A 13,975-nucleotide genomic window follows, 5' to 3' on the forward strand; every position below is an offset into this window, starting at 1 on the left:
AGGCTTGTCACCAAACTGGTCTGGTTCTTACAGTATCACACAGCTTTAGAAACAGCAATGATGTGTGCATTGCACAGAGTAAAAAGTGGCAGTTATTTGATGGAAATATTTATTGGAATTTTCACACCGCATTTCCATGGTTTTACAGATGTCTGTCCTGCCCCTCCCTAATTTTTAGAGACTTACTGGTGGATTATTTTTTTTTATGAGTAGTCAAAAAGTTTTAAAATCAAGAGTATCAGAATCTTTTTCTCTTCATCTTTGTGGTTTTAACAGCTTTAGCAGCAAAATCAGAGTGCATGTCTGTGTGAGGGGAAAAAAAACCCACAAATAAACAGCACTCTTATCAAGTAATTAAGTAATTTGATGAACCCCATGCATTGAGATAGACAAATTTCATGTCTTGATAGTTTGGCTGTGCTGGGAAAGTGGATAGGGGGTATAATATAGGGAGGGAGAGAATTCATTGGTAGAGGGTCATATTCATTATGATCTGTCTTTATTACAGACTCAAGCATTTTATTTTCACTGTTTAACTACCGTGAACAGCTCCTCAGCATGCAGTGATTAATTGATTCATAAATCACAGTGCCTTCTTATGCACAGCAGCAAAAGTGCAGTTCCAGCCACAGAAGCCCAGGAGAGTCATATAAGCTGATGGGAAACAACAGGAGGCTGAGGTCTGATCAAGCCTCAAGCTGGTCATTTCTATTCCAAACACAAAGGGGGTCAGAGCATCAAAGTGTGTCAGGAAGGCAGGAACTGGATTCTGCACCAACCCTTCCCCATTAACCTCTGGGAGAGGGACCAGTGGAAATCAGGGGGAAAAAACAGGATGCAAAGTATGTCAAATCACATTTTCCATCCCAGACCATAACTAGGTCAACAGATCACATCAGATATAGGCATCCACTCCATGATGCCAGGTGTGCCAGGAAATTATTCTCTATTTTCCCCATAACGAGCTAGACAAGGCTGCCTATATAGCTGAAGTGAGGTATGAGTCTTCTTTTCAGGCTGCTCCACATCAGTGCAGCAAAAATCCTTGCCAGCTGCTTCTTCAGCTAGCAAGTGCTACAGAGGTGGTTGCTGTTCTTTGAAAGTTAACTTCCCCAAAGCAACTGGGCTTGGACCCAGGTAATTATATACAACATTCAGATCCAGCAGCAGTTGGAACATGGAAATTTCTGAATATTATGATAAATATTCCAAGGAAATAAAGCCTTCTCTAACGTAAGCAAATGTCAGCATGATATAAATATTCAAGTAGCACACCAACTTTAAAGAGTGCTGGACAGCAGTGAATTCAGCTTCATCTCAGTGTTAAAACAAACATCGGATCGTTCTGTGATACAACAATAAACACAGAGAAAGAGGGAGGGAGAGAAGAAGGCAGACTGCTCCTCCTCAGGAGCAGAAACAAGAAACAGGCACAACCTGAACTGATTACTCCCAAGACTGGCCCTACTAATCTATCATAATCTACTAGATGGATAGTTCAATACTGGATCCAAATCTGGGATATGAAACAGAAAAGTCTATGGGACAGCAAATAAATTTGGGTAAACTCAGCTTCCAGAAGGACATTAGTCACAGTTTGTTCTCAAAACAAAACTGATAGAGACTAGAGAGTTTACTTCCTTATTCTGCACTAGGCAGCTCTACTATAATTTCACACAAGTGGCTGACAGCCTTACAACATATCTAGCAGGGAAGAGGCCAAAGCCGAACAATCCCTATAGCCTTGCTCAAAGAGCACATACACTACACTTGCTGTTTCAGTATTTCATCTGCAAACCATCATCTGCACACATTCCCCCAGGAATGCTTATTAGTTTAATAACCAATATCTCATCCCATACAAAGGTGATGGGCAAGCCTCGCTGGATAAATGCTTTGAGCCAGCTGCACAGAGCAGCAGAAGCTGAAAAAGGTTATTCAGGTCTCTAGCAAAACCTGTGAGGTCTAAGAAACTCCACACTCCCTGGCACAGGAGCAGATTTGCTCATGAAATCTGAGGTTGACACTGAAAATACCATTTATATTTTGGCACTCATTTCCAGTCCTGACAGAACAAAGCATAGTGACACTGAAAACTGAAACAGAGCTTTAAAAATCACAAGAGAGTTTGCTTTGAGTTCAGGGCAAAGGTTCATCATGATGGTTTCTTTTCTGGATGCAATGGTTCACCCAACTTTAGTATAAACAGCATTACTGTAAACTTCTATTCCTATAATAAACAAATGAAGCCATGTAAGAGGTCTGAAAGCTTCAGGAGATCAACCACAACACAGACCATTGCATAAATGCACGAGGCAAGCAGCAAACTAAACAGAGTGCACACTGAGCTATTCTGCAAGAAGTCTTTCACGTTACCTTTGAGTCCTCAAGGTCAAGTAAACACCCAGATAGTAATTAATCTCTCATCTTTTTTCCTGAAGTAAAACAAAAAGAGGATGATGGAAGCAAATTCTGTGTGTTAGAGACCTATCATAGGTAAGCTGAGGAATTCTTGTTTTACCCAGTGAAAATATATACAAAGAATGGGCGCTCGTTAAGAAACACGAAAGTACACAAGCAACTCTGTGAGGGTAAATGCAGTCCTGACATCATGGGGGGAAAGGAACTGCATAATTACTGTAAGACAAGGTAATGCAAAAGCATTCTCCACCTCTTTCACACCCCTTCATAAATCTGCATCTTGCTGTATAGTGTTCACAGTGTTCTAACTCCATCACTAGGAAAGCAGATGACAAAGAGAATAAATCCTTTCCCTCCTGCCATCCAGCTTAGAACCCATCCTCCTCAAGAGAGAAAGCAAACAACCACTTCCAGCATGAAGCACCCTCTGTTTCACACAAACATTTACACAAAGCTCACAAGGGAGACACAACAAAAGCAGGATGAGCTTAGCTTGAGGACACAGAGACAGACAAGAAATAAAATGAACAATCTGCACTTTTACATTTTACAAGGAACCTAGTTGATCATAGATTCATATACAAATACCTCATACACATCCTACTCTCCTGCAAGCATACAGCAGGCAGATACTAATATGGGTCATACTCACTAAGATTTCATACATAACTGTGTTTTATTTGGTCAATGACAGCCTATGCAAGTTAGACATGATAGCCTTACGTCTTTACCTCAGAGAAAAATCAAATACACAATGGATCTCAAGACCTTCTTGTACAAATTGTGTTCTTCAACACCAATATTACTCATTGCTCTTCACAGAAAGACAAAGCAGTCAATACTAACTAAATCACAGAGGCCAGCTTCTGCTTGAAGATGCTCACAGAAGACTCATGGAGTTCCTTTGTTTCTGAGAGGGTTCATGCAGAAATGACTGCTGGTGTGTAATCCATCACACAAGGTAAGGGGAGAGGTAGAGGAAAGCAATGATCAAAGTTCTTCCCAGGAAGGAGTGCGTTTTCCATATTCTCCCACTCCACAGGCAGGGTGTAGAAGAACTAATTAAGAAACTTCAGTAGGAGAGAAGCTTTACCCTGATAAAAAACCCCATGTTATTCCATGACTGTGTAAACATCTCTGTTCTAAACACAATCATGTTAGTCAACAGTTCTATTTAGAAAAAAAAATGAGGAGGGGGGGGAAAGATAAAAGGAAAAAATAAAAAAATCTCCTCCATTCTCCTTTCTCTCTTGAGGGTGTACTTTCCAGCTCAATAAAGAGATGATAGTTGTAATTTACTTTTCAGAGGCACTTAGACTATTTTCCAAGTGACTCTGCATCCTAACTTAAACATATCCTATCGTCTTCTAGGCTACATTTGAGAGATTTTCTGTTTGCAGCATTCCAGACCCCAAACAGTTGAAAAAAAAAAAACAGCTCCTCATGGTTACAATGGCACCACTTCTGTTAAAGCAAAAGTCCAAATATACTGAAGTCAGTGGGAGGTTTTCTTCAAATAAGCATGACAGGATATAAACTATGACTCTAAATTAGCAGCACTGCACCATCAAACTGAGCTGGGAGCCCTTGGATAAAAATCAGTTCACTTCATTCAGTAAAGATTGAATCATCTGAATTTCTTCAGTTGGCGGGATCTCCGCTAGCACAAGTGGTCTTCTGGTAAGTAGAGGCTGTGTGTGCTTGTACATGGGCAAGACCAAGGGAGCAGTAAGGTGGCCTCCCTTGTTCTTTGCTCTGTACACAACAACTGACATCTTCTCTGGGCAAGATCATACTCCTTACCCTCCCTGCCACAGAAGTCACCCCTCACACCAAACATGGCACCTTCAAATAAGCCATCCATTGTCAATCCCAGCTGAGCAAATGAAACCATCTCCTCTATTAGAAAAGAACATATTTCACTCTCTTCCTTCTGAAACTCTCTCCTTTGCCTAGCAGCAACATTCCCCACTGTTACTCCATGTTGAGGACAGTAGAGAGAGTAGTCATAAGGGAAGCATAGCACAATTAAGAAAAGCCTTTTTACATTAGCCTGTTTCCAGAAAGCCCTTGTAAAAGCACTCTCTTACCAACTGCAGTAAAAACTTCAGCAGTATTATTATGCCTCACCTCTTCAACTACTGCCATTCTTGTCTGTCAAACTTGAACATTCTGCTGCTGACTTGAGCCTTTCATTTCAAAAAGCAGTAAGAGTACACCCTGTCCTACAGTCAGTATCTCCAAAACACATCTGGGAGACCAGTTCTTTCCAGAAAGAGGGGGAGCTCAAAAATGAAGTCTTAATCCTGTCTGGTGGAACCCTCACAGCATTTGTATTTCAAGGTGTTTTTCTGGAGTTGGAACATACAACTGACATTTGGACTTCTATAATTTAACACTTGTCAGTATTAACCAGCCACTCTGCAGCCAGAAAAATGTGTTCCTTTGGTTTAGGCTGTTTTCTTATCTGAAAGAGACAGAAAGTCTGAGCAGGGCTCACCTTACAAACTCACAGCAGCAGGAAGCAGAAGACAGAAAACCCTGGGAAAATAGGAGGATTAAAAATGGGACAGAAAAAGAAGGAGAAAAAAAAAAACAAAATGCGTTTTCTAATTGCTCCGTGGGCTGGCTCATGGCTCTGCTGATGGATCAGCACTGACGGACTTACAGCTGTACACATCTGGCACACAGGTGTTTGTGTTAGCATTCGATAGCTAGGCAGCAGCCAGATTTTTAATTGAGTTTGGAAAAAGAGATGAAACAGCAGCAGGAAAATCTAAATACACATTCAGTGGTGCAAATCCAAGTCTTGACCAAAGAGCTCTGCTATGCAGTTGTCTACAGCTCTGCTCAGTCTCTGGCCACACCGTAACAGGGTCTCCTGGAGGGAAGATTCTTCTCCAGTTATGTGGCAGAAAAACTCAGCTGTTGCTGAAAAGGCAGTATTTGTCAGCACCCTTTTGACAGAACAAAGAATAGAAAACAAACTCAGAATTGCAGAAACCTCAACCCTTATGCTAGAAAAAGCAGCATCTCTATTCTCTGTTCTTTGCATTCTACTTTCCTGACTGGATATGGAAAGATTGCATTTGCTTTCTTAGCCACCAGAGCATACTATGAGCTTGTGTTCAACTGATTGTTCACCTTGATCCCCTGGTATTTTATGCATCATTGCTATAAGCAATTTAGTGTCATGCATGGAGCCCAGATGTATTTCAGAAGCATTTTTGCTCAGGTTTCCAGTCACCTCTCAGAAGACAGTGGCTATTGCTGCCTCTTCACATAACTATGTCCAGCCACAAATGTGACCCAGCTATTGTCAGGACTATATGCTTTCATGAGCTTACAAACTGTCAGCCTTATTAACCAAATGTTACTCTCACTCCTCACCATAGTGGTAGATATTATACCTTTTTGCCAAAAAATCCCTCTGATGCCGTTCACAAAGACGCTTTCTGTGCGGTTGATATCCTTTTACCCACCCTTTCAAACTCATCTGGGATAAGCATAAAGCATGACTGACCCAGGATTACATGGGCCAGCCAAGTTAAAACATTGGAATAACATTAGTTTTTCTTTGACCCTTTCAAACCTCCCCATTAATAGAAGCCTTGATGAACATCTAATCAATAGATCACTTAAACTGCTTTGAGTAACCAGGCTACAGTAGCAATTCTTGTTCTGACAAACACCCAAATTTTCAAAGTTTAGCTTGCTTTTCCTGAGAGGAAAGCATTAGAGTTCTTTAACAAATGCCAGCACTGAGCCACTGTTGACACAGTAACAAGTGACTTCTTGAAAAGCTGTCATACCTGAAGTGGGGTAACTAAATGAGAAGGTCAGGACAGTATTTGTGACACCTATATGCTTACTGTTCCCCTGATTTAAAAGAGGTTTGTGGTAAGCTAAAACCACTTGTAACTGCTTTTAAAACAAAAGAATATTTTATTTTTAGCAAACAAGCATTAGAAATATTATTGTGGGGTTTATTTAATGATTTAGTAATCTCAAAAGAACTATTCAATATGTAAAATTTTGTTAACAAATCTGTTCAGCTTCAGCACATATACAATTGACAGGCATCAGAGAACCAAAAACTTTTGCTCCTCCTCAGCTAACTTTTGTATCCTGCTTTTTTAAACCATTTATGCAGCTCATTTGTATGCTTTTCTTGCCTCCCTGAGGAGCATTATTATCTTTAAATTGCATGCAAGACCACTGTTCTGGAAGGGAAGAAATAACCAAAAAAAGGAAAAAAGTCAATAGATTGATACAGTTGTTGATGGCTTATACAAAGGGTAAAGAACTCTGCCTTTGCAAAACTTCCTTTTCATTTTGGATTATTGTGTTCTTCTGTTTTAATTCACCTGACTTTTGGAAAGAATATCACCACTTCGTCCACTTCACACTGAGGTTCCAATGAGGTGCAGCAAAGCTGCCTTTCATTCATCTTGAATATGCTCTCCTCAAGAAACATTCATTCAGGTTCACTTTTCCAGTTTCTTTTCAGCTGCTATCAGATTTCTGCCCATCTCATCTTGACTGGAGAGGAGTTGGGAATGTCAAGGATATGGAATGATTAGAATTAGAGCACTGCAAGTCTTAGTGCAGAACTAATCACAGACTAAAACCTGAAGAGTTGTATTTGAAATTCACACTTTTAAACTGATCATCTTTCGTGTCCTTGAACATGAAAATGCCAAGCAACCCATGAAATCTTAATCTTAGCAAGTAGAAGTAAATTTTTTCCCACTTTATTCAAATCAGATGGAGCTTATCTGCATGCCACCTAGGAAACAAGAAAATAAATATTGTTCCTGACCACTGGGAAAGGAGATCACAAAGACAGCTTCACAGTAATGATGAAGCCTCTCCCATGCACATTCACAGACAGAAGCACATGAAAAACAAATGTATTTGCCTCTTCTCTGTTTCAACTTCAGATTGCTAGGAATATGTGATCTGGAAACAGGAATGAGTCTCCTCTCCGCATTGGTTCTCAAATCCTTGTACATGCAGACCATTCCAAGCTGCACACAAGCCTGCTCCTACCACTCAGTGGCAGTCACATCTCACACTAGCATTGTTGACTGGGGACTTCCATCAGCTTTTTCTCTCAACTAAACATGCAACTCTGTATGCCCAGAGCTGTTACACGCCTTCTTTAGAAGTTAGTTCCTTCATGGGAATGCACCCAGGATCAAGCAAGTAGGCACTGAGAAAGCTGGAAGGTTAGTTAAAAGATCTTGGGATGCTCAGAACTGACCTAAGATGACTGTACAATTCTTTAGACTACAGAAGAAAAAGACAAAATACCTACTTGAAGCTGATGGTGAAACTGGAAGGGGATGAAGGAGGGAAAGAGAAGAAATAGAGGCAATGACCTTTGAAAGAATTTTTTTCTCCTAATTTCTGACACAAGCAATTTGAAGGGCTGTTGATGGGGTAAAAAATTGCTGACCTAGAAGGAAGATCAGAAATTTCCTATCAATGAGTTCTATGCCACCCTGCTTTCCCAAAAGACTTTAAGCTATTTTGCTATGTATTTTGGATGGACAGAAGTTGCATAAGAGCATCCTGTAAGCAACACTGAGGTTTGACACCACCTGTCTGAAACATCCTCCCTGACACATACCAGGCCTAAAGTGGGCTGCTGCTTTAAATAGTGGCCACATACCAGGTATTGACAGGCACTTGCACCACAGGCAGCCACAATCCCCTGCTGTCTAGCCATACAGGTTCTCACAGTCTCACTGCCATCTGGTAAATCTTTCCCCTTCAACAACATTTGGCCTGGTATCATTATCACCTCTTTCTCGCCCCAAGCCCTTCACCCACAGAAGGGCTGTCCTGCTTCCTTCTGCATCAGGACTTTGGAAACTCTCATCGTGTCCAAGATCAAACTACCCTTCAGTGACTCAGCCTGTTGGAAATCCCCTTTTTACCTCAGAGAGGGAAAAGCACCACCATCCTGTTCCTTTCCTGCCAGCAAAACAATGGCCATGCTCCCTTCCTGGTTTGCACAGCCTTTTGGAGTCCAGCCTCAGGCTCACCAGGCTCATCAGGTGCACAACTCCCAAACTCTGCAGGTACCTTCCAACCCTTCTCCTGCCCCTCTGCCGTGACACCCCACCTCACCCTCCACACAAATCCCAGCTCAGGTTAACTGACACCATACTTACCACTTTGGCTGTGCATAATATTATTTGTTATTCTTTATTAGTGCTTGGGTTTGTTTTTATTAATGCTGTGAACTCAGAAAAGAAAAATCCCAGTGTGCAACCCAGTGAAATTCAATTCTAACAGTTTTACACTATCTCAGTGTGAGTTATGTTTGCTTGTGAAAGCTCCTCAGCTTTGATGTAATACTAGACAGTAACCAGATATAATTTTATATTTATAGCTGTTTCATTAGCACAGTTATATTAAGAGCTTGTTAGTGATCTAGTTATCAAATTGTTTGATTATGGTTTTGCTTAATTTCTTTTGTGCACATGAAATCACTTATAACTACTGTCTGTGATCCCTGGAACACCTAAAATGAGGTGTAACATCAAAAACTTCTCTTCGGAAGTGAAATTTTTATATGCATGTAAACTTATTTTATCACTTCTGATCTCATCATATTTGACAGATTTCTCATATACAACAGTTTAGATATATTGATACCATTTTTATGCTTGCATAAAATATTACAGACATATGAAAACAAAAATGCACCAGAAAAGTTAAAATCTGCCTTTGAGGGTGTCACGTTCCCCTAACTTCCATGCAGCCAAATCTAAAAGCATTGGAGCAGCCATGAAAGAACATTTATTCCACCTAGGACACAGGGCAAGAGGCAGGAGCACACCTCAGCTTTTCAGCTGGGAATAATTTCATGAGCAAAATTGTTTTCAGATTTCCATTCCAGTTGCAAGATCAGCTTATCCTCTATTAGCACAGTATAAATATTTGTAATATGCAAAGGGGAAGAAAGAGAAAAAAACAACATCCTGAAGAAACTCATGAAAGTAACAGGACTCTGAACTACTTTCAGAGCAAACTGAGTAACTCTGTCACGACTCCCTTACAACAGCACAAGGACAAACTGCTGTGCACAGGACATCTTTTCTCCAGGCAAAGCTCTTTTCTCCAGCCTTGGGGTAGTTGCACTGTTCAGCCATGCCAACACACATGGCAGAAAGTGTGTTATGACACACAGCTTGTTTTTCTTAAGTCTGCTGCAAACATACCTGCTAAATTTCATTACACTATGTCAGTGTGTGACTTTCTACCCAAACTATAAACGCGTGTGTATACTGCAGCATATGCTTCAGCTCCAATTCAGCAGACTCTGCCTGCATCTGCTGAGGCAGGAATTGCACAGGTTTTGGTATTTTGTGCCAGGAGTAGGTGATAGAGTCTGGCTTTGAGGGGCTGGTGAGTGCAGGAGGATGTGTGGAGAAGACAAGAAGCTGTGGTCAGGATGGAAGCTGTCGGGCTGCTGAGTGTGGCTTTACATGACAAGAAGAGAGCTCCAACTCCACTCACCATGGCTTCTGCAGAACCTGCATTTGGCTGCTTCTGTGCCAAGTGATCCAGAAGGCACCTTCCACACCAGCACTGACTCAAGCTGACGCAGCTGTGTGATTTAAGGTTGCCCTGAGGGAAGGTACCAGCTTGGGTCCAGAGGCTGCTGAGCCCATCTTGGCTGCCAGGCATCTGGGGATGTGGGTATAGAAGGAGTCTTCATGACTCTGAATCTAGCTGAAGTAGGAATAGGGTACAATATGATCCTGTGGGGGACAGACAACTCCCTAAGACCACTGCTGCTTCTGAACACTCACAGCCAGAAGCAAGCAACATGGTCTAACATTTACCACTGTAAAGCTTCTCCAGGCTGGTAAATGCTCTATTTCAATATATATCTTTACAGACAAATTAGGAGAGCTTTGGAGTACAGTACTAATAACCTCCTGTTGTTGTCACCTATTGAAAAAGAATAACGCAAACTCAAAAAGTCAGCATTGTTTCAGTGCAGAACCATTGGGTTTGTTCGAAGTTACTCACACTGTGAAACCCCAGGCTGCCACAGCCTGTATCCCATGCTCTGCACCCTCACAAAGTCCCAAGCAATTCAAATGGTGAGGGATGCAGCAGGGCTCAGCTGGAAAGAGTTCTCACCAAGGTCTCAATGAAAGCATTCACAGCTGAAGGAGGCCAAGCACTCCCCTCCCCACATCCATTCACTGTGAACAGAAGCTTCAAGCCCTTGCTGAGGGACCACAGGGGACAGGCACATAATGAGCCCTCCCTGCCAAACAGCTCAGTGTTGCTGGCCCCCCACGACACCGATCTACAAGTGTGGGCTAAAAACATGTCCAACCCATTCCCACCACAGCTCGTGTTCTGTCCTGATTAAGCTGGCTGCTGACAAGCCCAAGAGGGGATCAGCCTCTTGACTTGTGTGGTCTGATGAAGGCTAAGATTACAAATCTTTTTCCAAATAGTCCCCAAGCGAGCCACACAAAAAAAAAAAAAAGGGGAAAATAGTTCCAGTAGAGGCTGGTAACTTTAGCCAGCCTTAAACAAAAATACAATGTACCTCAAGTTACAGTTTCAGATGAAAAGCTCTCTAACCAGTGAGGGGCAGTATGGATTTCCAACTTTTGTAAAGATTAAAAGACACTGATCATGACTTCAGACTAATACAGGACTTCTTGTGCACCCAGTGTATTATCAATAGGGAAATGGGAATTATATCTGAATAAAGCAAGCTAATAGTTCTAGAAACAATCACTGCCACTATGACAGTGCCCTTCCCTCTACCCCAAGGGCACCTCCCGCAATTAATCTACAGAGTAACTCTCTAAATCAAGCTCCAGGTTTCCCCACTACTAATTCAGGTCTTAGATTCAGAAATCAAACCAAATTAAAGAAAATCTAGACAAACCTCCTTAAATAAAAATAATTTACAATCAGCAGAGTAACCCAATGGCCTCTTAAAGTACTTTCTATGAATTTCAGCAACTGCTGATTAAGTAAACACATTTTAAAATCTACATACATGCATAATTCATGCAACCTGAAAATAAAAACCTTATTTTTGTTATTTATTGACAAATCGACATCTGGATTTAGATTTTTTAAAAAAGAACTAAACAAACAAACAAAGGCAATAGTGTTAACATAATCTGAGAAAGATGCTTCAAGGAAAGGAAAGGGGGAAAAAAAGGAGTTGTTATTTTACTGGCTTAAATTTATTTTTATCTGAATAGCTGAAAGCTACAGAAAGAAAACAATTATGAGAAAACTCTCCTACCACTGCCTTACCTTATTTTCCTTAGTTTCATTTCCAGAGCTTGGTTCTCATTTTACTACTAGTGTCTATTTACCTCTTTTATAAAACTTTACTCCTCCTGATCCCGGCAGACCCAGACAGTTCCCATTATAGATGGGAAGGATATGAGGCACAAGCTAAGGAGCATAATGAATTAGCTAAGGAGCATAATTTGAATTAGCATCAAATCTCACTATTTCTATTTCTAGTGGTGGAGCAGAAGAGCTGCACTGAGATGGAGATAAGATTGAGAGTCAGAGGGCTGAAGGAGCCTGAGCAGGTCAGCAGTGATTAAAGGTGCCACTCTGGTTTTAGGCCAGATTCCCAAAGCCATTTTGCAGGCAGCTCCCACAGCAGTGTCTGCATCCCAGACCTTGATGCCTACAGCCCTCAGATAAACCACGAGGAGAAACAGGGACTCTTGAGCAGGGACACCAGGCAGGGAAGCCAACAGCCTTGCAAAGAAAAGCTGCCAAGATTTCTTGTTGTTTATTGCAGTTCTAACCTCCAGGATCATTAGATCCTGCCAGACTGCCAAGGCCGCTGGACTGTTCTCTCCACAGAGCTGCGCCCTTCCGGCCACACCACTCAGCAGAGGAGCCTTCTGGGGTTTAAAAACTTCCATCTCCTCAGAAACTGCATTGCCCACCTTCATGCATGGCAACAAAGGACACAGTCTACTCTTCTTGCAGAAGGTGTGCAAGACCAGCCATCTCTTGTGTCCCCAAAGTCCAGCTAACTGCAGCAGATGGAAAAAGAGAAAAAGAGAAAAAAAAAGCAGCCACCGAGTAAGTCATATACTACAAAAATGAAACAGATTGTCCATTGTCAGCTCTTCTACTCAGGACCTGAGCAAAGGTTTGAGACTGCCCTACAGTAATTTAGTAATTAATTTGTGTTTACTTTTCTTATGAGCAAGTAACACAGGCAGAAGAACCCCAGAATACTGCAGTACTCAAGCTAGCAAGAACACAAGCTGTGTCCCATAGGAAGAACAAAGCAAGCTTGAAGCTGCATGCAAGGACCTGGCTCCTACATGCCAATAGACCACGTTGAAAGCATTCAGTGGCTCCACCTGGTACATTATAAAGTGGAGTAGATTTTTTTTTTTTATGACCCATATTTCAATTCTGCAGATAGATATATAGTTGTGCTGCGCAATCAAATTATTTGACATTTTTATTACAAACATTTTAGCTATCTTTGCAGCCATTTGTACAGTTTGATATTAATAACCAGAACTGTGGCTCCAGCTCACAGTATCTGTCTGAACTTATTTTATCATCAACACTACACAAGCTACATATAAGGTCTTCTAGGGTTTTCCAGATGTGATACTAGAACACTGGGATCTTTCTGTTTTATTAATGTTTACAGAGTCCCCATTGAGGACTCCACTGATCACCAAAGGGACTGGCAGTCTGAAGTTACTGGGAAGTTCAACTCCCCCTCCCTCCCTTAATTTTAAATGCTTTTCATGTTCTCAACTAAACCCTGCATTTAGTATTGTAATTTAACTTACTCTCCCAAGTTGCCATCCATAGAATATTTTCTGGCATGCTCACAAAATTTCACCAGAGACCTTTTCTGGCATCCACTTCTGTAGCATTTTCTGAATTTATTATGTAAAACTTAAGGGACATGGAAAAGGGAAGGATTACAGAGACATCAGTTGGTATCCAGTGCAAATATAACTAATGAAATCTGACACGTGTATGTATACATTCAGAGTTTTTACGTTTTTTTTAAAAAAATAAACATTGAATACACCACTTATTAAGTTCATTTTATTTCAAGGGAGAATTATACCTGCACAGCTAGAACATTCTACACCATCTTCCACAACAGATGTGAACCTCTCATTCTCCACCCAACCTTCTGCCCCTGTTCCCAGCCAGGCTCTGTATGAAATTGGTTTCACACTTATACTTGGCAGCAATGCCAGACGTATCAGACACATAAGGTGTTTGCAGCCCTCTTCCACACAAATAAGCACTGACATGTCTCTGTCCTGAACTTTGTTATGGCTACGTCATGCCCATGTCGGTATTTTTTAAAAATCTACACAGAAAAGTGCCTTTACTATTTAATAGCACATAAAGTCAGCTCTCAGAGGGCAATACAAAAAGAAATCGCAAAGGTTTGAAGACAGCCCACGTTATTTCTCTGAATGGCATTTAGAAGCATTTTTAACTTCAAGATGAAATTTGCAACACAATAAATAAATAATTC

General features: G+C 41.2%; 1 protein-coding gene across 1 annotated transcript in view; it reads right to left on the reverse strand.

Annotated features, from left to right (window-relative positions):
* The window catches only part of KIF26B (kinesin family member 26B), a 276,855-nt gene that overhangs the window by 191,311 nt on the left and 71,569 nt on the right, over positions 1-13,975 (reverse strand). The window lies entirely within an intron of this gene.

The sequence above is a fragment of the Passer montanus genome, unplaced genomic scaffold, assembly GCF_014805655.1.
Source record: "Passer montanus isolate IOZ18808 unplaced genomic scaffold, ASM1480565v1 scaffold12, whole genome shotgun sequence".
Lineage (NCBI taxonomy): Eukaryota > Metazoa > Chordata > Aves > Passeriformes > Passeridae > Passer > Passer montanus.